Raw genomic sequence first — 25,278 nt, forward strand, 5'->3', positions numbered from 1 at the left:
CGAATTTTCACCGAAAATATTAAGAAACTCAGATTATATGAGCTAGCATTCTACTGGGTGTGTGATAGCCCTCCAAGTCTGTCGCTTTGCGGCTAGGCGGAGGGATCATACACACACGGGAAAACTCTCTCTGGCATAGCAAAACGGACCTGAGCAAGCTGTCTACTCAGTGAGTGATAGCCCTCCAAGTCTGTCGCATTCCGCCTGGGACGGAGGGGTCGTTCAAGGGGGAGGAAAGCTTGCTGGAGAGTCGGTTAGTAAAAGGGTTGAGCTGTCAACTGAGTGAGTGGTATCCCTCCACGTCTGACGCTCAGCGCCTGGGACGGAGGGGCCCCTAACGGGGCGGAAGGCCCTCTCTAATACAAACACGGTGATCTCAGATGCATCGGTGGTATTCCTCCACGTCTGACGCCTAGCGTCTGGGACGGAGGAGCCACAGATACATGATCGCCCACAGGTACCCTGAAACATGTGATCAAGGAATTCAATGCCACAGGGTGTCGACCAGGATAATTGTTGCCAGGACAAAAGTTCGGTAAAAATCGGAAAACTGGACGGGATTCCGATTTTTAACAGAGCAAGGTTTTAAAAGGGCTCAGACCCGGTAATCAAACCCACTTTGTTGTGAAAACGCAACGGAATAGAGGTGCGCGTTAATTTAATTTATTTAAGGCGATACCGAAAGTGGCTAACGTTATTGTGTTAGTGCGACAAACACTGTACTGTACATCTCATGTGCTCGTTAAAAACCTAAACGTTTATTTGAATATTGCATTAGTATTGGTAATATATGTCAAATAGCGGAGCTTGCAAACATAAACAGCTGATCCGCAGCCAACCGCACTGACTATAAACATCCCGAAAAAGGGTTTGTTTTCTTTATCAAGGCATTCCGATTCAATCAAAATTAACAGCAGCAACTGAATAATGCGTAGGATCACTAGGATGTTTAATTAATCCGCTTGCATCGATTGCGTTTTTGATTCCTGCGTTTGCGTTTTGTTTATTTACATCATTCTAAGCTTATCGATGCGGCGAAAGTTGAAAGCTCTTTAAAAGCTCATTGATGTGACGAAAGTTTGATACTGTGTTGCTGCTTTTTCGGAAACCGCTAGTACAATGAAATATGTGCGCAACAAAATATCTATTAACTAATTCCAAATTATACATTGGTCGCTTTTATGAACACGTAATGATCGATATGATCAGTTAAATTTATTTTCCATTAGCAATTATGTTTTTCTGAGCGTTTGTTGATAAATAGCAGATCGATAAATGGAATGACAAGTTTTAGGAAATTGTAACAGCACTGGAAGCACTGATTCCGTGGCGAAAGCGTGCTCTGCCAATACAGATGCATTTTTAAGGTGCAAAACAATACATGCTTCGAACGGTAGCCATTTATCCAGCCATCTTTGAGCCACTTTCGGTTTCCCCTTAAAGAGTTTTTAATTTCTATGATGTAAAATAAGTGTATTGTCGTTTGATTGTGAGGAAAAGTATTAGGTAATTGTTAATTGATAAAAGTGTATTGTGTACATTAAAAGAAAGCCTATTATAATGTTATATGTAATTATAGTGCCAAACAAAAAGGTGAAACAGAGACGTTCATACAATAAGAACAACAAACTACCAAACCAAAGACCACAGACAAATAAAAGTAGTGAAACCCTGTGTGAATAATTAAACAGAAAACAAAAAGGTAAAATTAGTTTTAGCAATTTTAATTAAATAAGCTGGTGTCAAGGGTGTAGATCTAGGGTGAAGCTGGTGTGATAAGTTGGTTAATGGCTCTCGAACAGGTCCTCGAGGGGCCTTTTTGTTTATGGACATTACTTCTCAGATTCCGGCGCCCGCCGCTTCCGGTGTGACCTTTCGGAAAGACGCATTAAACCACCAAAAGCTTCGTATAAGCATCGGACATTCCGCATATCCAGCGTAGCCACGAATTATTGGTTGTCGAACCCGACCGCTACACCGATCCTGCCCTTGCCGAACGCTGTGCGGGCCCCAGCGCTGCAGTGTAACCACCAACTACCCACGGTTGCCTGGCCAGCCCAGCTATCCCGGCTGTTCCTTTGCCGAGTGCGGTGAACCTACATACGATATTGGTTCGACCGTTATATTGTGAGAAAGTAACCCCCGAGACCTAGAAACACACCAGCAAGTAGAAATCCTAGTGTAGTAAGTACTGTAGGGATAGGGAAAATAAAACATTGTATCGTAAATAACGAGTTTTTGCCCAAAGCGACATTATCCTCTAATTTTACATCCATCATACAAGTCGAGTTGTCATCCTTCGCCGTTGGTTTTCTCTAGTGTGTTATTTCAACTATCTGCTCACCGAGTCTATAGAAACCCGTGAACTGGCAGCCGTTTCTTATTTGGTAATTATCCCCGCTATTGATCCATTTCCTGTGGTCCCTGTCTCCGATCAAGATACGGTTTGTGTATAGACCTAGCCGTGACGCACACCCGATTTACAGCATATATTTTCCTTCCCCACCCACTGAGCAGCTGGAGACTAATAGTAGGAGTTTTATGTGACAACTGAAAGGTAAAGATAACAGATATTTTCAAGTGTATGAAATTGTCGAAGTTCGTTAAAAATCGTCGTTTGGCAAGCTATTTGTATCTATACCTTGAAAGCGACATTTTATTGCAACCGGAACCGCTACCAGGAAAACATTTGCTGCCTTTCCTGTTCGATTGTTCCGTGCTGTTTTGGACGATTTTGGCATCCTGGGTCAACTTTGAGCATTTCGGCTGAAATACAGTCTATCCCTGGCGCTCTATTGTATTTCATACTCTTGATGGCGGCTGCTTCAATTTCGTCCAGCGATGGCGCCTTCATGGTGACGCGATTAATTCGACGAACTGTTGGTGTCATACGCTGCTGGTTTTGTTGATCTCTGACATTTAAAACTCGGAAAAGTTGCTCAAAATGTTCAGTCCATCGCTTAAGCTGTTCTGTACGATCAGTCAGTTTAGCGGCATCTTTGTATTCATCCTGGCATCACTAGGGCGACGAGATCGTACCACCAACGGATATCGCCAATGCATTGACGGCGGCAATTTCTCCTTGCTTGGCTAGCGAGTTAGACCAGGCTCTCTTGTCCCGCCTACAAGCTCGTTTAACAGCCCTATCAAGTGCGGCGTATCGTTGACGGGTAGCTGTCTTAGCCGATCTGGTTCGCGCTCGCTTAATGTTGGCTTTCACCCCTCTCCGCTCGTCGATCTTCCTTCAAGTTTCATCCGAGATCCACTCCTTCCACCCGCTGCGCGTTTTGCCAAGGGTTTCGTGACTGGTGATGAAGGCGTTCTTGATTCCGGAGCATTGCTCTTCAACGGTTTCACCAGGTGGCAACTCTGAGGTTTGGGATTCAAGTTGTTCGACAAAGGCCCTTTTCACTTCAGGATTCTCCAATCGAAGCCCTAGGAGAGATGAGCGAAAACGGGGAGCTGTTTACCGAATTCTGTGGTAATAACAACATAGTCATTGGTGGATCGCTCTTCCCCCATAGACCAGTACATAAACTCACGTGGGTCTCCCGCGACGGCCGAACAGAAAACTAAATCGACCACATCTGCATCAGCCGGAAATGACGAAGGAGCCTCCTTGATGTATGCAACAAACGCAGCGCTGATATTGCATCCGACCATGATCTTGTTATCGCTGAGATACGTCTGCGCGTCGCAAGTGTCCAACGACGGGAGGAAAAAGTTGGGTGCCGCTACAACGTCCGCCGATTGGAGAATCCTGAGATGAAAAGGGCCTTTGTCGAACAACTTGAATCTCGAGCCTCGGAGCTGCCACTTAGTGGAACCGTTGAAGAGCAATGGACCGGAATCAAGAACGCCTTCATCACAACCAGTGATGAAACCCTCGGCAAAGTGCGCAGCGGGTGGAGGGAATGGATTTCGGATGAAACTTGGAGGAAGATCGACGAGCGGAGAGAGGCGAAAGCCGGCATTGAGCGAGCGCGGACCAGATCGGCTAAGGCAGCTGCCCGTCAACTATACGCCGAACTGGAGAGGACTCTTAAACGTGCTTGTAGGCGGGACAAGAGAGCCTGAACTAACTCCTTAGCCGAACAAGGAGAACGGCGGTTTCTCCCTTCTCGCCAATGATGATATCCGTTTGTTGTACGATATTTCTCGCCGCGGTGTTCTCGTTCGAGGTTTTGCACAACGGCGTTTTGTCCGACCCTATAGGGGTTACTGCTGGCGTGAGACAGGGTTGCATTTTATTACCGCTTCTGTTTCTCATCGTTATGGATGAGATATTAGTTGAAGCAATTGACAGTCGACTAAATCGAGGATTGCCTTGGAATCCTCTGGCGATGGAGTAGCTAAATGACCTCGACCTAGTCGACGACATTGTCTTGCTCGCACAACGCCGAAACGGTATGCAGAGCAAGTTAGATGACCGCTCCGATAGCTCCCAGGCAGCAGGTCCCACAGTCAATGTAGCGAAAACTAAGTTTAGGGTAGTGAACACTGACAATTCCACCAACTTCACACAATAAGTTGAGCAGGTAGACGCCTTTCAATATCTTGGTAGCCAAACAACGCCCGATGGTGGTACCAAGACTGATATAGCCACACGGATCAGGAAGGCCAGGAGTACCTTTGCAGGTCTGCGAAACATTTGGTGCTCAAACCAGATCACTCTACGTACGAAAACCAGAGTCTTTAATTTAACGTTAAATCCGTACTGCTGTATGCCTCCGAAACGTGGTGCGTCTCAGCGGAGACATCACAAAAACTGCAGGTATTCATTAACCGGTGCCTGCGATACATCATTCGTGCCTGGTGACCTGATAACTGGATACCCAATGAGGAACTCCATCGTCGATGTCATCAACGGCCGATAGCCCCAGAAATTCGTGAACGTAGGTGGAAGTGGACCGGACACACCTTGAGGAAAGGAGCGAACGAGGTTTGCAGAGAAGCACTCGACTGGAATCCACAATGACAGCGTAGAAGAGGCAGACCCAGAGGCTCATGGTGACGCAGCCTATCCAACGACATCCGGGCTGTAGACGAGAACCTGTCCTGGCGACAGGTAAAAGCCATGGCGGGTAACCGTCAGCAGTGAAGATCTCTGATTTCATCCCTTTGTTCTGCCGGACTGGTGGAAATGGACACATACGTAAGTAAGTAACTTCTTCAGGACCGCATGTGCCCCTGGGCTCAGTAGGAATCGAACTCCTCTTTCTCGAGTAGCATTTTCACTTCGTATACCAGAGGACCCAGGTAACCAATAAGCATTTCCAATGCAATTTACAAGCCAATAGCATTTAAGTTGCCTTAAATGCTACTTAAATGCTATTTTGGCAAAATATGCGGCTACTTTACTGCTAGCCCTCTTATAGTGCTGACAATGCTTATTTGCAGCTAGTTACCAACAAGAAGAATTTAAAAAGAATTGTGGATGCCAATTTACAACAGTTATGCAGTCAAAAAGCTGATAAACAACAACCTGCAGTATAAAACGCCAGGGATGCTAATAAACGACTGATTTACTGCTTATTTTAATGCTTATTGGTTACCTGGGGAGAGCAAGACTTTGCCCAGATGATGTCTTGTGTTCACCAGTACCCGGCCAGCGGACCTCACTCAGCCCCAGGATTTCAAACTTCAGGCGGCCAGCTTTCCTTGCAATTTGAGGCAAAGATCGTTACCAATAATCCAGATTTATTTCTTCTTTCATTTTCACTAACTTTGTTATTCTCGGGTACAGTAGGTTGTTAACCTAAGGTCCTTATCCCGCTGACGGGACTGCCATCTTAAGGTGAGCGGGCGACACTGTGCCCCCATCCCTGTTAGCGTACGACAACCGAGGTTGCGTACGCCATCACGCACATGTTCACCCTCTGCCAGGCCATTGCCATCTTCTACCACCGCAAAAATAATCCTATCGCCGTTAGCTACGATATAGTGGAACAACGCGTCTTTAAGATTTGCGATTTTGGTGTCGTTCTGGATAGAGCCCTAACTTTTCGTACGCACTGTGACCATAGAGAATAGATTAACAGACTACGAACGAGAATTGTGCAAAAAGTTTAGACATAAAAAATCAAATACTTTCTTCGAATCTGTTAAACTGATCTCCAAAGCAACAGAGCTAATAAGCAGCTTGGGTTTATTTTTAAAATCGCAAAGGAGTTCCTTGACCCGTACTGTTTTCGATCATTGCCATTAAAAACCCCATACAATCGCCCTGGAAACATTCTGGAACCTATGTACAGTCAGTTTGTCAGGAAGGAATATCAGAGAGATGTGCTGCAAATATTCGATTATTTTGTTGGTTGTTGTGATTCTATAGAAGGAACATCCCTGATGATTCCACAGACAATTATTTTTCACAGTTTGCACATGAGTAATTCTCGTTGAAACGGGGCCACTACTGACACGAGGTCTTCAAATATTGGAAGTTTTACACTAAGTTGGTTGAAAATGGTTCAAAAATAAGAATAACATTTTTAATACCACGAAATAGTGGACCCCTCTTTCGCCAAGGCGCCTAACAGTTTCAAAAAATGTTGAATTTTTAGCAAACCTTGAACCTTTGAAGACCTCATGTGAGTAGTGGCCTTGTTTCAACGAGAATTACTATCTTTTTTTCCAGTTTATCCAATGTTCGTGCTTTACAAAAAACACATTTACTCTCTCATTTGAAATTATAGCTACAAAATAATTTGACCAGTATAAGTCGATACAGAAATGATAAAAGTTGTATTAGACAATGATTTAAACTTGTTCAATTTTGTTAATTTTTTTGTTTTTCGTTTATGTTATTTCTCTAATAATTCAACACGCTTCATAGAGTTAACAACTAATTGACAGTAAGAACTAATTTTAACAAGCCAATCGAAGTTAAGCCTAATTATCCTCATGGAAACAATATCCGATTGTGTATCTTGCCACCAGCGAAAGTTTCGATAAATCAATACAGCAAAAGTTGTTAAATAGATTCAAATATTCAGAATCTTTACCGAGTAGAGAAACTGGTACTGATACCTTCAACTTTGCCACAGGGCACGTGCAGTACACCTGTCGAACTTTCACAGTCACGTATTTTTCACCGTCGTCGTCAGTTAGTTTGTCTATATACATAGATATACTTTTTATCCTACTCCCAAACGAAGTTATGCTCGATTTCATTCCGTACGCGATCTGTTGCGCAAAACGACACCGTCAGCATTTTGCGCTGCAAAGTAGGTAGGTAGAGTCCTGCAACATGAACAAAATTGAAACAAGAAAACTTATCTTTCGACGTTTCGGCACTCAACCGACCGACTGGCGAATTAGTGCCAGCGAAAGAAGGTAATGGTCACAGGATCTCTTGGTCCCTACCGTCGTTGCATTGCTTTGCTCGGATGCTGCGAGCGGATGACAGTGGATGGATGATGTAGGGTGAATTAAAAAGAAACTTAAAAAAATCGAAAAACGCTTTTGTGAAGATGGAAAAATTTTCGCAGCATCGCATCGGTCCCTGCGCTGCTAGTGTGGCCATGGTTTGTATTATCTTCTTTTTTGTAAAGCAAAAAGATGTACACTTCGAGTGATTGTTTTTCTTCGCTGCCGTGTAAACTCCAGGCGAGACTTTGTCTAGTAGAAAGATAAATGTGCGAAAAGTTGCCGCTCGGCGACGAGCTCAAGTGTAAGATTCTTAAAAATAATTGAACAACTTCTCTGCCCTTGAATGGGCTGTTCTTGACGCTCCTTCAGTCCTTAGTCCTGCCAAGAAAAGCAACTGTTGTTGGGATACTTACTATTCACAAGCAACAGAGCGTTCCCGTGAACTTTTTGATTTTGTGGATTTTTTCTAGCTCCTCTGATAGGATAATTTATTTACAAGCACAAATGCTCTTGGAAATTGACAATCAATTTGTGATAAGGCTAAAACTGATGTTTGTTTAGACAATCTAAAATGGCTTTTATGTCCAAATTTCCGCGCAATATAGTGTAACTAAGTAATGCCAACAGGGGCACGAATTTTCAATTAACGTATCCAAATCACGTGAAAAACATATAAAACGTGGAACTGAATTTCAAGCAGTACCTGCTAATGTTCATTCTGTTGGCCTAAGCAGTTAGTACAGTGCAAAGACCAAAAGGCAAAGGAAAGAACATTAAACCTAAAGAAATTAGTGTGAGCATAATTATTTAAAGATTCTTAACGATTACTATACTTAATGTAGGGTGACTTTAACATTCGAACCAACGACGGTTGAGAACTGACAATTTTAAAGCCCAAAATTAAAGCTTCAATCAAGGCACACACGAAACTAAAAATCGATCGCATCACGTCGCCTTTGTCATCACGTCTATTAACATCTTCCAAAGCAGCATCATTAACTTGCACGTACAAGCGGATTGACGTTTACTATATTAGAGTAGCATAAAAATACTCATTCCAAATCTCAAAAATAAAAGAAACAAACCAATCCGATTTCGATTAAAATCAATTTTTTTCGTATTTTTCACAAAATTTCAAATTCAAAAGCAATTTTTGGAGATAACTGTCACCCTGAAAAGACTACCTACTTTAATTGCCAGGCGTATTTCACAAAAAAAGCAATCCTCGGCAAGGAAGTGAACCAAATTGAGCCCCTGCCGCATTAGGAAGCAGAGCTGCTGTGCTTGAATTGACGATAAGCTTGAAATAATGCGTGCATTCAATTTTCTTAATTATTGTGAAAGATGAAATCCTGCGATTACAGCTTTCTCCTTGTCAGATTATCGACAAGGGAAATGTTACAAATGAAGCCAATTTTTTTGCTGTTGTTTTAGCATCGAGCAGACAAAACCGAAAACGAGAAGTTATCAAAAAAGTAATTCATTAAAACTTTTGAACGTTAAACAATTGCTTAAGAGATGACGCCACACGCGCTGTGCAAACGTCAGTTTCAGTTGTCCATTCAAGCAAAACGTTGGATATGTCGTCCATCCTTAACGACGAAAATATCCAATCATTGCTCGGGAGAAACACAGTCTCAGCAACAACAAAAAATAGTAGGATCTAATAGGTATCTTTGGGATGGATTTTCTTTTCAGATTCCTATAGTGTCATCCCACGTAAAGCTCCTAACTGAAAATGGATGGTCATTTTAGCTTTACGAAAAAAGCATTCCAACGTCGCGTCGACCGCCACCTCCATCATTCTGCGGGACCAGCCAGCCAGCCAGCCGAATCAACCGTTCCGTTGCTGGTCAACGCTCACAGGCCGGGAATAATCACAAGCATTACCGAAAATTCCTCTGCCACCCAGAATGCCAACAACGTTAGGCTAATTTGAGTGTTGTAGGTAGTCAAGAACGAAATCTTATTGTGGCTCGTAACGCGAGGTCGCTCCGGGAGTGTGGGAGGAGGTTTCCAGGTACGTACTATGAGGAACACGCAGATTATTGGATTTTCTCGTGTCTTGCAAAATTAACAATCTAATAAAATTTCTGCGAAGTACCAATTTTTTTTCGCATTTTGCCCGAATTTTCGAAACAAAAACGCCAATAGAATTCAATTTCAATAGCGTCACAATGCACTACAATGAATCTGAAACAGTAGCTGTAATGTAACAGATGTCTTTAACAACTTCAGATGTTGTAATTGCGGTATGACATAAAAAAAACTGTGTAAATTACACCGGCAAACTCGATGCGTTTTATGTTTTTGACATTTCTTTGTTTATGTACATTCATTGCAGCCGTAATGCCCTGTAATAGTTGTGCAGCTTGGATGGTTGGAAAAAAATTTCATTGCATATGATGGCAAACGAAAAGAATCTCAGCGAAAAACTATCCAAAAGTATACAGAATAAGCCATGATGAAAATTCAGCTCGTTGTTGATACGCCTACGCCAAGGAGCGAATGCTCCTTGGTCGAAGCAACTTGTGGAGTGAAAAGTAGGCTTGACTTGAATGCGTCGATTAATCTCCTTACTTACGTATTTTTATTTTACTTTTTATTGGTGGTGACCAAAGTTCCCAAATATATGAACTTATCAACCACAACCAGTTTATCCCCGTCAATAATCACTGTCTGTGGACGGCAAACGTAGTTTTCTCTGGAGCCTCTTCGTGCCATATATTTGGTTTCCGACGAATTGATTTGAAACCCAATCCTCTCAACCTCTGTTTTTAGTCCAGCATAGATTACCTCCGCCGTCCCAAGGTTTCTAGTAATGATGTCGAGGTCGTCTGCGAAGGCTAGGAGTTGACTACTCTTACTGAAGATCGTTCCTCTCATTTCGATTCCCGCGCGCCGGGTCACACCTACGATGTTGATTAACATGCAGGACAGACCATTCCCTTGCCGCAACTCTCTGCGCGATTCAAAAAGAATTGGCAGTGCCCCGAAACACACTGCAGGGTAGATCAGCAGCGCCAGTTCGTCCGGAAAATCGTACTCGTGCATAATCTGCCATAGCTGTTCGCGATCGACTGTATTGTATGGTGTCCCGCGATCCACGAATGTATGATGCGTGGGCACGTTGTACTCCTGACCTTTCTGGAGGATTTGTCAGAGAGGGAAAATTTGATTCGCAGTAGCTCGGGCTCGCCTGGTACTGCCCTACGAAATCCCTTACTATTGAAGATAGACGGTGTAACAAAATCGTGAACAGCACCTTGCAGGCGGCGTGGACCAGCATATTGAGGCGGTATTTACATTAATCTAGCCGATCGCTCTTTTTGCAGATGGGACAACCCACATCTTCCATCTACTCCTCCGGCAGTTCCTCTTCCTCCCAGATCCTTGAAATTACCCAATGAAGTGCCGTTGTTAGCGCGTGGATTCCATTAGGTATACAGTAGAGATGGTCGGGTCTCGCGTACCAGTTGCTAGCTGTTCTTGACCTTTTTTGTAGAGTTCTATCGGGAGTTCTATCACTCTTCAGCTGACCGATTTCTTGCCGAATCTCTTCGAAATCGGGAGCCGCACACTGTTATCGTTTGTAGGTCAACTTCCTTTGCATCTTCTTCTGGTTTTTCGCCATTGAGATGCTCCTGAACTGCTACCACCAGTCAACCATCCCGCGCTCATTTGTGAGCAAGTTTCCATCCTCGTCCCTATACATATCAGACTTCGGTATGTGTTCTTTCTCATAGAACTTACGCGGAATAGTTGTTCCAGCTCCTTCTGACACTTTTTCCTCTACAGGATCGTGGTTAATTCATTTCGTTCATTCCGCTCGCCAATACTTGGCCAAATTCTCTCTCGTGATAATGCTTAGATAGATTTTTCAAGCTCTTTTGTCCTATCCGTCGCTTGTTGGCACTCCCCACCAAACCAATCATTTTGTGCTCTCGGTGTTTCTCCACCTAGACTCGCAGTACAACGACCTTTCTGACGGCTGAGCGAATCCTACTCCATCCGTTTTCAAGAGTCGAAGCACCTATCTAGAGGAAGATAGAGCTTCATCCAGTACATCCGTAGTTCTCGGCAACTCGCGGGCTGGCTAATTGCCGAATGTTGAGTGCATTCACACGAGTACCTTGGCGTTCGGGGATGTGACGTTACCGACACGTGTGAATGCGCACATTAAAAAACGCATGCGACCTTCACTGACGTCCCGTTCCGTTACGTTGCCGTTGATGTTTGCTGACGATCAGTGTGATTCCTGCTTAAACTGTCGATAGTTTTGAGCGTATAAGGGTACTGGTATAAGGGGTATGATATACGCACCCCGTAGGGAGCGTACGTTAGTGATGTTAGAAAAAATCGGCCATCGATGAGAAGATGGTCGATTTGGTTAAAGGTTCGTTGGTTAGATGATCTCCAGGTGGATCTCTTCGCGGCGAATGAAAGTACTTCCGATCATCAAGCCTCTGGAAGCTGCAAACTTGATCTATCGTTAGCCGTTACCGTTCGTGTCGGTGTACAGGCATTGAGGCCCGATCACCGGTCTGTACAGTGCTTCCCTCCTGACTTTGACTTTCATATCCCCGATGACGATCTTGATGTCCTGTGGCGAGCAGCTTTCCTACGTCCCAGCAAACAATTTGGTTTGTATATCTCGGTTGCAACTGAGTAATGCCAAAGCATATCTGCACGAAAAAGTTATATTTCACGCCACTTAAGAACATATAAGTATCAAGGTGGAGGCAATATACGTGCGAAAATTTTGGCAATTATTTAAAATCCTCTCTTACATTTTATACAGCGGTTTTAAGAATACGCAACTTATTTATTGATGATGAATATATGATTAAGATAAGATATAACTTAATATTGCAATCGTCTATACTGCTTTATAATTCACAGTCTTGAGTTGTATAGGACACGCATGACTGTAAAGCAAAGTTGTTGTTCATTTCGCTTTGACATCATTGTGTAATTCCAATGTAAAGTTTCCATGTATACAACTTAATGTGAACTTTCTATTATGATCTTCTGTTATCTGGGGTTGCCTCCAACTGCGCATATCCAGTTAGAGTTTGGAACAGCCCTTCCGAAAATCTGTCGTCTATTTCGGGTCAGACGCTATTGTACGCCGTTCCTAACACGAGGAAGCATCTACGTTCGGCCCTATTTCTAAATTTGTCAACAATCGAAGTTCTCATCCGGTTTGCTGTACAACCGAGAATTTAAACTCTCGAAAATGGCAAAAAATTTAGCAGAAAAAATTAAAGAGTTAAAATTACTAAAAGAATCCAAAACCTAAACAACTTAAAAGAGCCAAATTTACAAACCACATTTGTTATTTATAGTGCACCGAGTATAAATAGACATTTAATACCATCCGATAAGCAAATTCGCTTTTTAGTGGATACAAACTGACTTTCCCATCCAAAAAAAACGCAAAACCTTGTCAAAAGTTGCGGGTTCCGATGAAGATCGCTAATTACACTCGAGTTTCGTGTGGCGTCACCCCGCTGTGCTATGCAGTGCTGACGCGACGTGGAAAGCGAAAGCGACGTTTAACTCGTTTTAGTCGCCTCACCTGCCTGGCTTCAACCGATCTTGGCAACCGTTATCGAGAAATCCTGACCAATGTCGCCCCATTTATGCGGCTACATAATATGTTTACAAGCTATTGTTTCTGCTGGTGGCACACGTAAAGGTGCGTAGGCACATGGCAATAGTTTCCATTCATGTTGGTATGAATTTTCATCGCCGGTAGCTGTGGGGAAACACCTAAACTGTGCAAATTTATACAACAAAAATGGAGTGTATAGCGTGGCCTACGGCAATCTTCCGTCGTTGCTCTTATCGGTCTGGTTTCCGCGATTAGATTATCAACTCATGCAATCACTTTAAGCCAGCCAGCGGAACGAATCGAGTAGCGCCGCGGGGATAGATAATTTACATATGCCCTCGGGCGGCGACTTCGGTCGAGGTTAGTCGATAGACTCCTTGAACAATTCAACCATACCGCACGGCGGATGTACAGCGAACGATAAGTGGATGGGAATTTGAAATTTTTATGACTGCCTCACTGCTGCAGCAGCGTCTGCTGATAGATCCTGATAGCCATAACCAATTGTAGAAAAAATATGAACTGGTGCGGAGAAAATTGAGTTGTTTTTTTACAAATTGAGATGTACCGGTTGCTTGTGCCGCAGATGTCCTTGTCCTTGAGCTCGGCTTGGACCATCATGTTAAATAACGGAAAAGGTTGCATCGCGCTTTCAAACAAATCAATCAAGGATGGACTTGAGCCTGGACAGTTTGTATGATTGATTTCTGCCTGTCAGGCGGGTGCTTTTAACTGATCCCATCGGTGTAACTGTGACTGCGACAGGGTTTTGTTTCCTTTGTTTTATCTATTGGAACCGTATCATTTATTATCCATGGAAATAAAAATACACAGCTTCATGTAAAACGCAGAAATGTATAGTTCTGTTGTTTCAATTACGGTGAATGCCTGAGGCATTCAACTATGAGTGAAATATATTCAAACCGAAACGTGAGTAATGACAATTGTTTGAAATTCCTTTATAACTAAAACCAATATTTTAGTCGTTTTTTATTTACCTCCTATTCTTCCCATTTCCCTACGAACCGACTGTCACTATAAACCTACGTTCGAAGCTATTCATATTTGCATCGTGTTTTATAATATTAAAGCTTGACGACAACTTTTTGGATGGAGTCGAACTAAATTGTGTCATCATGCATAATATGTACCACTTATTTGTCGGTGTTCGACTTGGTTTTCTACTGGGTTTCATTACCCTATTTCATCAATAATGGCTGCTTTTACTTCAATCAAAACCACCTATAAATTAGGGTAGCCACTGTTGACGAGGTGACGACGGGTTGGCTGTGTTTTTCGTGTGCTTCGCACAATAAAGTATAAACTAAAAAAGCAACTTTTGATTGATAGATGTTGTCAATAATAATATAGCTTTAACTAAAGCCAACGGAGACAGAAATGAGAGCGAGGTAAAAAGTTGTAGACGTCATAGGTCTAATTCTACTTAATTATGAGTTCCAAAACTATCAATTTTTGGTTTGGTGAAGGCAAGCTTCGGTTATGAATAGTTTGAAACTAAAAATTAGTAGGAAAAACTTGAAAGTGGAAGACATACAATCGCTAGATAAAATCAAAAGTTAGCTTCTACACCTGTATTCAGAGACTGAATTTGGACGCTTTTAGAGTTTTCAGCAGTTTTTAATTATACACCATATATATCCAATATCCATCGCTTCTATCGCTTACCATCATCGACACTGCTGTAAAAAGTTACCAAAACACTCATTCATAGTGACGTATATATAATCTATTTCTGGTAGACATTTCCATCCATTTTACCAGAAAAACTAATCGCTCTCTTCTTTCTGCTTTTTGTCCACATTGAAAAATTAATCAAGAAGTGGAATAACTTTCCCCATCCAGACCAACTAACTTATTCCTCTAGTTCAGTAGTCATTGGAGAAATAATCTGGGTAGTGAGTGCATAGGTCAAGAGCAGATTTATTTACAGCACCTCAATCCGGCATTGGGAGCAGCCAGATGCCCGAGATGTACAGACATTTAACAATCAACATCGCTGGAGCAGCAGAATCACACTATGACTAAACATTTAATGATAAAAAGTAAATGTTTTAGACCATAACAATTTTGGGTAGTTTCAATTTCAACCGTATAGCATCAACTAGCTCAAATAATCTAATGGGATATAAAGGATGTTACGATAAAAATTTGATTCTTACGAGATAGTATGCAAATTGATTACATTTTATTTTAGAAAAATCAAATTACCAAATTTGCCAAGTTGACGATCCCGGTGGCAATGAAGTTGTCGCTTTTCAGGCTTTTCAAGTACAGATAGCTTGCCAAATCAGACATTTCTTAACGAGCTGCGACAGTTTTATATGTTTGAAAATATCTGTCACCTTTCACTTTCCAGTTGCCGCATTTAATTCCTATCCAGAAAACTGTGTGAAGTCTGTCTTGACGTGTTCAGGTTGCATCCATTCATCACCACGTAATCCAGCATCGTAAGCATCGTCGTGCACAGCTTTCAGAATCGTATTTTGGTCATCATGTTTTGTTTATTAATTTTGATTAATTTGAAATAAAAGCCAAATAAAATGAAGGCTGGTTAGCAAAATAGGGTATTTTTCTTTGACTTAAATTTATGGATTCTAAGCATATGTAAATCATTCTTATTCTCGAAAAAGTTAATCAAACAGATTTGCAGTGACTGGTTTGTTATCATGTCAGGGCGGCCCTTTACGGCTTGACGTCAACCCAATGAGCGCCTGCACTACAGGTTAGGAGCGGTTCACAACCGCCTCTGGTCCAGAGCGGGTCGCTGAATCAAGAAACGTGTTGTCCCGGTACTAAAACTAAAAAGTCTGAGTAGTGTGGCGCTAGGACGGCAACCGTTAACAAAGTTACTTTGAAAAATCATTTCATCTCGGAGAGTTTTGCATGGAGAAAAGCAACAAAATAAGGACATGGAATGGATATTTAGTACCTGGAGCCAGACTTGTCTTTGCTCATCTTAATCATAAATAGACTGAGAAATCTGCTTCTCACAGCAACCGAATACTTTCGCTTTCTATTCAACCGTTTGTTCTGCTCCCGAATGATGCCAAATACTGTATTCTCTTTCAACAACTCATCTTACTCTATCTGCGTACACAACCACAAGCACAGTTAAACTTCTCTTCACGCACTAGAGTAGTGTTCGACATCGGAACGAAAATTGAGGTCCGGGTTCCGGTCCGGGTTCCGGTCCGGTCCGGTCCGGTCCGGTAACAAACGGCACGAAGTTTCTTATTCCGACTTTATTCCGGTCCAATTTGGCTCTGTTCCGGTTCCGGAACCTGAACAGAGCCAAATCGGACCAGATTATTAGTCTTTATAGTCGGAATAACAAAGTTCGTGCCGCCTTTTAACCGGACCGGACCGGAATCCGGACTTCAATTTTCGTTCCGATGTCGAACACTACACTAGAGACTAGAGATTATTTTCTCCGTATTCCGAAGGGAATATCAGACCACTTCTATGCTTTGCTTTAAAACGCTTAGGATTGAAATTCTTTTCAGAGCACGGCGTCTGTTTGGAACTGTAACTGAATTGCGTGGCTGGCGTAAGGGTGCAACTCGAACAGCTTGAACCCCGAAACCAATACCATCGCTCCATACTGTCTCTGCATCGACAATGCCTATCTCTTGTAAGTATCCAAACTAGCCCGGTTACGTACATGATAATAAGCAAACATTTTCTTACGTGTGATGATCAGTTGCACAAAATGTCACATAAAAGTGTCTCACTAGTGATGACAAGTTCTCTACCATACAGACAGGTGTGTGGCAGGAGATACATCACAAAAGCGAGAAGGTATGCATGATTCGTGACGGCAAAGCCTAATTTTACCAGAGGAGCGGTAGAGCATCCAACAAGCTGGGAACGAGCTTTGTAGTGATGGGGAGAATGCAAAATCACATGATGGATTGGATGCCGATTAACGAGAGGGTGGGTAAAGTAAAGCAACAAAGTCTTAAACCCAACGTCTTTCTTGGACTTGACCCCAGTCAGAGGCCAGAAAGATGTCATTACAATTACAAATCAATGCGCCGATAAATATGGTCATCGCCGACGGTTATCAAGAAGCATACGCCACCGCACAAAACTGATGATGTACAAAACGCTACTCAGACCGGTAGTCCTCTACAAACTTGAGACAGTAACTTTGCTTACGGAAGACAGACATGCGCTTCTCGTATTAGAACGAAAGATGTTGCGGGCTATTCATAGTAGAACACAGACGGAAAACGGAGAATGACGGAGGCGTATGAATCACGAGCTACAGGCACTGCTTTGGAGAGTCTACGGTGGGCCCGCCACGTCGCAAGGATGCCGGACAACTGTGCAGTGAAATCCGTTCACTTCAAGAACCCCACCGGCACCCGGAATAGAGGGGCCCAACGTGCAACCGTGTACTCCCGCTGAAATGGCCTTTTATAATGTGAACATTTTCAATCTGAACTCCGCTGGTATGAATGCGTTAACATTAAAAATTGCTCAAGCGTCACACACAATTGACGGTGAAAATGACTGGGCAGATTTTAAAAAAGCAAAAGTTAAAGCGTATTCTCTTGCTCAGCAGCTTTGGCAATATAGCTCATATGGAATTTACCTCTCTTCAGCACCCAAAATAGACCGTTTTAGTTGAAACTGTCGAGTCAATTTCCTATTCTAAAATCCAGACGTTTGGAATTCGCGCATATTCGAAATGTTTTGAAAACGTTTGTTTTCGTCAAATCAAAACAACAAGTTCATAGGGTGCGCGCCTTGTGCGTATGTGGAAATGAATAGAGTTACCAATTATTCACATTAAAAATGAATTCACTTAATCTGAACGAGGTGTTCTTCGTATTAGCGGGGGTTGAGTGTAGATGGCTCGACCAGGTTGAAGCGGACTTGCGTGTGTCGAGATGCGCAACGAATTGGCGACGAGTAGCCCAGGACCGAGTACAACGGAGAGGAACTCTCGTTACGGCAAGAGCCACCTCGGCTCTCGGCTGCTAAAGTAAGAGTGAGGCCAGGACCGAGTACAGTGGCGAGGGTGATCAGAAGTGGTTGAGAAATTCGCGAAAAAATGATTATTTGAATCGACGAATATCCGTTATGAACATACACTACTCACCTGCCTCGCCGATAATGCATCCATCGGATTTGAATTTTATCACGAACATAACCTCATCGTGAACATTCGTTCAAAAATTGAATATCGAGCATTGAGTGTGACCGATTGAGCGGGTATAGGATGCCCGGGAACACCGGAAAGTATTCAAAATAATATCACCACGAATAGCGAATACTTTAAAGTAGTATTTGTTGCTTTAGAAGCAGCAGAAGGTGTTATTTCGCGCTTTTGCGTTGAACACGATATTCGTATGAAACATGAATGTATGTGGCTCATAGACGAATTGTTATAGATTAATTGAACCATTCGCTTCTCTGTTTTCTCATGATAAAATCGTTTACCAATGCTCGGCCCATATATTCATGTTGCGAATTTTCCAATCCCTGGTGAGTAGAAATAACTACCAGTAAAGTAAATGGTCACTAAAATAAGACACTTGCATAAATTTTTATTTTGAGATTTCATGTAAATTATATTCTCCCTTTACTTTAATTAGGGTACGGGAGGGTATTTTCAGCAGGTTTCTAAATTCAGCCTATTTACCTTTTCTTTTGCCAATTTTAATATGTTATAACTATTTTCTCAAGACCAGGGATGAAAAAAATCGCTTCTAGCGATCAAGATCATAGGAGCGATCAGATTAACATTCATTGACATCACCACTTATCAGCGACAAACACTTTGTCGCGATATGCACAGATTATGACAAACCTCATGTCAGATCATGTTCATTGCATGATTGAGTTGAGAAATATAACAGATACAGACGATTAGTTGTGTGCATCGCATGAATCGCAATACAAATAACATGTGTGACTTTTTTCTCACAGCTAGGTAAAATGTAACACTATGATCGACTGCTGAGACTGTTTAGAGAACAAAATTTTGTGATCAACGCTAAAGATTCACTGTTTGTCATGATCTGTACGGATCGTGATCTGTGCGTGTGGCGATAACTCACAGATTTTATCAAAATCACTGATCTTCCATCCCTGCTCAAGACTGTAATCTACTATTATTTATTCAAAGAACGTCAAACCCACCCTATTTCTTCCACCAGAACAAGGCCATAGGCCGAAAAAATAGATGCAATCGCTTGATGGGCCAAAAATACCCTCCCGTGCCCTACCAGCCGCAATCGTTGTTGAAATACGTTACAGCTGGCGCACACGATATTCTGAGGCGTTTTATGCCCAATCTTCTCCAAACGTTGCTTAACTATGCCCACAGTCAATCCTTTTGTAACCCCATATATAGCAGTCGAGTGGATTCAAATCAGGTGAAATGGCTCTGCCACTTTTTCGAAGAAATAAAATCCGGAAAATTGTCCTCACACCAAGCCTGTATAGCTTTCGCCTAGTGAGACGGTGCAGAATCTTGTTGGCAGCAGTACGGTGCATTCGTGTAGTGTGTTTAGAAAGCGAAGTGTGATAGGAAGCGAATGGTTCTTCAAAACATTATCGAAGTGATATTTAATGTTGATTTTACCACAGGGTCAATGAGCAGCAATGGAACCTTAAAATATTTGGAGAAACATCCCCATGCCATCAATCTGGAAACATTCTGGAACCTTTAAACAGCCAGTTTATCTCGAGGAATATCAGAAAGATGTGCTGCATATATCCTATCATTTTGTTGGTTATGGTGATCCTTTAGTAGGAACATTTTTTTCGCCCGAAAACAGAATTTCACATTCACCGTACCGGTTGAGCAGCTGCCGACATCTTTCGACTCTTGCAACCTTCTGCTCTTCAGTCAAACCGTGCACCAGTGTTGTTGTTTGTATGGAATCAATCAAAAATCATCTTTCAAAATATGCTTCATGATTGACTGCGAAATTCCCAGTTCTATAGTCCCCCTAAAACCAGACTTATCTGGTTTCCGAAGTCCTGTTTGACATCTTTTGCGCGTTTTCTACGGTTCCACTATCGGTTTCTCTTTTCTCTCTCGGTTCTATTTTTCTTTTCTCTTTTGGTTCCTTGTTTTCTGTTTCTTCGTCCCTTTCTCGTTCATCGTTCTTCTTTTTTTCTCCCGTTTTCCTTTACTTTACTTACCTTTGCTGTGATGTTTTTTCTTCTGTTCTGCTTTTTTCACTGCCGTTTTCTGCTTTTCCCTTTCGTTTTTCACTTGTTTTTCCTTTTTGGACCCCGTTTCTCTGTTCCGTTTCTCTTCTTTTTCTGTCTCGTTTTTTGCCCTTTTCAGAGGTACGAAGTACAATCCTGGCCTAACAAGCCAATCGTTGTATGTTCGAATCTCGGCCGAGCAGTGTTGTTAGATAGTAGGATCGTTGAACTAGCCCCGTAATTTTCCTGTACTCTAATAACCGACTGTGAAGTCTGACGATAAAGAAGAGTCCAGTCTTAAAGTAGTTTTAACCCAAATTTCTTCTTTTTTCTAGTTTTCTTATCTCGTTTCTATTTTCGTCTGTTCCGTTGCTTTTATTATGCTTTTTCTGTCACGCTTCATTTTTCTTATCCTTTTTAACCTGTTTGTCTTCCATTTTCATTTCCATCTCTCCATTTCTCAATTTTCTTACTTCTCTTTTTCTTTTCCTCGTATTCGATCTCGTTGTTTTTTGCTTTTTTGTTACATTTTTCTCCTATCATTGTTCCGTTTTCTGTTTCGTTTACTTGTTTTTTCTTCAATTTTTTGTCTTTTCCTTCCTATTTCCTTTTTCATGTCCAGTCCTACCCATTTTATCTCCTTTTCAACTTGTTTTTCGTCTTCATATGTTCTCCGTTTATTCTGTTTTTGTCTTCCGTTTTTCTCTTTGCATTTTGGTTCCTTTTTCCTCTTTTTATCCTTTTTATTCTATTCTTCTTTTTCTTCTGTCCTATTTTCCAACGTCTTTGTCTCGTTTTCCTCTCTTCTCGCTTGCTATTCTTGTTTGCTGTTTTGATTTCTGCTCTGTTTCCCGTCATTTTCTGTCACGTTTTTTTCTTTTTCGACCCCGGCTTCCCTCTATTCACCTCGTTTTCCCTCCTTTACCCACTGTTTCCTCTTTCTCTGCTTTATTTGTCCCGCCTTTCACACTTTCAAGTCTTTATTTTTCTCTTGTTTTTCTCTTTTCTGATCCGTTTCGCGTTTTTTCGTTTTTGCTCATATTCAGGCCCGTTTTTCCTTTTTTCCTGTCTCGTTTTTTCTGCCCCGTAAACTTCTTTTTTTTATTTCGTTTTCGTCTGTTCCGTTCTTTCTCTTGTTATATCTTGCTTTTCATTTTTTTTCCTATACATTTTGCGCTTTTTCTGTTCTCGTTTCTCAAATTTCCTGCTCCCGTATTTTTTCCTTTTCGTTTCCTCCTTTTCTATCTCATTTTTTCTTTTTTGTGGTGGGTTTTTATGTTGACCTTGAAAACTGTGCCATTATTGAGGTCAAGCATATATAATTAATATTCTTTGAAACGGTAGTTCTTTTACAATTGACGAAGGGAAGGTTCCAGCATTGGACAAAAGGTATGAATCACAAAGACTATTTGCTAAGTGTAGCAACTGATACCCCCCTCTCTTACCTTTCCACTCTTTCTTCTCACTCTTGAAATTTCATTACTTTCTTCTACCGTCCCTTCGTCAATTGTAAAAGAACTAGGTTACGGGAAGGTATTTTCAGCACGTTTCTCTACAGCCTATTTGCCTTTTCTGTCGCCAATAAAAATACTTTGCCGACATACAATTTAAATATGTTATAACTGTTTGCTCAAGACTGTAAGTAATCTACTATTTTTTACTTGAAGAACGTCAAAAGCACCTGTTCTTCCACTAGAACTAGGTCATAGGCCGAAAAAATTGATGCTATCGCAATAGGCCGAAAATACCCTCAAGTGCCCTACCTTTCAGAAAATACTTTGTTGTTATTCCGTTGATTCTCCTCTTCTGTCCAGTTTATCCTCATTTTGTTTTTCGTTTTCTTAAACGTTTTCCTTGTTTGCTCTCAGTTTTCTTTTCCGTTCTCTCTCTCTCTCTTTTTCTATCCAGTATTCTATTTTGTTGCATTGTTTTCGCCCTAATTTTCTCCCATTTTCTTCTTTTCAAGTTTATTTTCAACAGACGATTTTTCTTTCTATTTTCTTTTTTCTTTTTTTATGCAAGTTTTTCTTGTTTTTCACTCTCGTTGTTTCTTTATTTCGATCCCGTTCGCCCAGCTTTTGCTATGTTTTCCCGCGTGTTCCATATATTTTCTCCAGTAATTTTGTTTACATTTTCATAAGAAAAATGTTACCAGAATTTACAGAATTTACGTCCATAATGCATTTCTGCACGTCCACAACGGATTTATCTTTTTTTTTGCTTCGTTCCATGAGAATGGAACCTTTGCAGAGCAATTTCCCCAGGCCTTGGGGTCTGCTAAACGATTTGTCTTCCAAAACAATCACCTTGCGGTATTTTTCACAGACAAAATGAAGTGGGACCGGTCTCCGCCGGTCATCGTCCTGTGCCATTCGCCATTCAAACTAATACCAGCCAACACAAGAGCGGATGAAACAAAAACTCACCAAACGAACACATTCATAACGCATAACCCCAATTGTGTGGTGGCGACACAAAATGAACCGATTAATCCACATGGCTTTGCCGGGCTTCGTTCCGTGTAGATAGGACACGTTCCATAAATCGTCTCTCGATGGTAATCCGTTTGTGTTTTGTTGCCATACTTTCACGGGCGCCAAGTTGACGGTTAAGCATCGTTTTGAAGGTCAACTGAGAGCAAATATATGCAGTAACTATTACTGTGAGCGGTTTGCTTATCCTGCTATCGGCGATTAATGCCGGCCCATCAATCACAAATTTTTTTTTTCGCCGAAGCAGAAATCGATCACAGCAGATCCGTGCTTTCTAATCCTGGCAGGCGGCGTTAATGATCGCCGTGATTGCAGTCGGCTTTGTTTTTACTCGGGAAAATTGAATTAACCAATCAGTCTTTCGAGCGTCGGTTTCACCGGAAAGGAGACGGACGAAAAAGAACCGGTTGTTCAAGGGTCTGATTAAATTCGTGACTGGAATTGGGGCTGCTTGTTTTTCGCATTGCGTCCTGATGCGGGTTAGCTAGTCGGACGTTTGTAACTTTTCTCCTGTCAATATTTGGTGAAAAGATTTTTACACAACTCTTAGCTAAGATTTTTAATCTGAGAAAGGGTTGACTTCCGCCATATACTACTGAATGGCGCATTGGGAAAATTTCAAGCAAGTGAGAATGAACCAGGTGAGATAACCGTGAAAAGTTCCCAGTAACTTTCATTCACGTATATTTTTAAATCAGAAAAACATGAAAGGAAAACGGTAACTGCGAGTCAACATCCAAAAATAGACTCTTTCAATACATAAACCCTCAAGGCAGCGAGAAACCGCACAACACCGAATCCTTACTCCTCCAGAGTGGCACTCGCACTCGTTCGAAAAGTTATATATCCCTACTCTCTAAAAATCTCATATTTCAGAATCGAAACAATCCGTCTTAGCGAGGTAAGACACCCACAAACACGTGAAAACTCGCAGCTTGGTTAAATTTGACCTGGGTTGTTGCCTGGTTTTCGCTTAATCGTTCAGGCGAAATTGCCTTCAGGCCCCACATCGAATACAGGCATAAATTACGATCATGTGGGTTCGTTACTGTCACGATTCGGTTATTTTCATGCCAAAATTATGCCCGCAAGTAAACGGGGCTATCGATGAATGGAACAAACTGCTGACTGTGCGCACTAAGGGAAAAATTACCCAATGATTTTTTCCACCCGCACATTCAAAAAGTTACCTTCGCCGGTAAGAGTAATAAAAATTACACGAGCGCGCCGTTTGTTCCGGAAAACGCAAGTCAGCGGTAGAGCTCCCCCGATAGACAGGTAATTTTCTTAAATGAATATGGGGCGGTGGATGCTGTTCTGGGTGCCGTGCTAGGGAAGGGTTGAAAATTGTTCTAGCTCGACCAACGCTGTGGAAAATCCCTTCCTGATGAAGGCTTCCGAAAGGACCAGCAGAGCTAGGTAGCGAAAACTACCGAACGAAAACAAATTACGATGGCGACAGCACGTAATGTTTATATAGTTACCCGTGCCGTGCGGGTGTGCGGGGCTAGGGTGCACCTCGCATTAAATCGGGATTTGCCGCGCTCACTGATTTCGTTGTGGTGTCCCGACCGAGGACAGCCATTAGCTTCCCAACTGCTGTGCCGTTGCTGTGAAAGATTGAATAAAATTATTACGATTATGACCTAGTTTGAAAAGTAATCACCAGCACCACGCGAAAGGTGTAAAAATTGTAGAAAACGACCGCTGGCTGGTTGCTGCTGCGTAGTTGATGACCAACCGCGATCCGCGCTCCGGTCAGGTTACAGCGATGAAAAGAGCATTGTTTTTTGTTATCAATGGGAGGCCGTGAATTTCCTCCCACAGCGTAGCGATGGGAGGCACATAAATCCTTCAATGAAATGCATTAATACGAATATTTTGAGACAACAGCAAAATTTTCAAAGTTTTATTTTTCTGACTAACCATATTTTACCTCCCAAAACAAATAACCCGACATTCAACAACCAAAACATACCACACGAAAAAGTTAAGCATCACATATCACCGCCTATCGGTAGAGTCGTCCCAACCGAATGACATATTGACACCACACACCGTGCTGGTAGCCGATTGAACATAAATATTTTCTCGTATCTCCGCTGGGTGTGAAAGAGTTTACTCGACCTTGAGTGATAAAAGCATTTTTGCATATGGATTATGTCGAACCTTTCCATTGTGGGAGCCAGCTCTTATCGGTGAACGGATAAATTTTCCACTCCATCACACTCGCTGGCCAGGCAATCTGCCGACGTAGTATGACGTGACGTAGTATGGTTCCGGAAGCAAAGGGGTGGAAAACGTAGTAGCTATGCTAATATTTTCCTACAGCATGATGATATGTTTGAACAGTAACACAGCCTGTCTATTTTGGAATTATGTTAGGCGCAAAGAATTAATCAGTATCTGTGGTTGTTCAATAACAGTTAACCACAGAAATGATTGATTGCAGAGTTGTGAAGGAAGAATTTTATATTACAATTACAAAATATGTTTTAAATTAGTTGAATAAATATAATCATTAGCTCTATATGTGCCTAATATTGCAAATGTGATAAATATATTTATGATTAATCATCTGTGGTTAAGATGTGACGTTACAATGAATAA

At 41.9% G+C, this 25,278-nt stretch overlaps 1 protein-coding gene across 1 annotated transcript in view; it reads right to left on the bottom strand.

The window, feature by feature from the left end:
• LOC128746163 (FMRFamide receptor) overlaps positions 1-25,278 on the bottom strand; it is a 140,540-nt gene that overhangs the window by 67,530 nt on the left and 47,732 nt on the right. The gene's annotated exons all lie outside the window — the stretch shown is intronic.

The sequence above is a fragment of the Sabethes cyaneus genome, chromosome 1, assembly GCF_943734655.1.
Source record: "Sabethes cyaneus chromosome 1, idSabCyanKW18_F2, whole genome shotgun sequence".
Classification (NCBI taxonomy): domain Eukaryota; kingdom Metazoa; phylum Arthropoda; class Insecta; order Diptera; family Culicidae; genus Sabethes; species Sabethes cyaneus.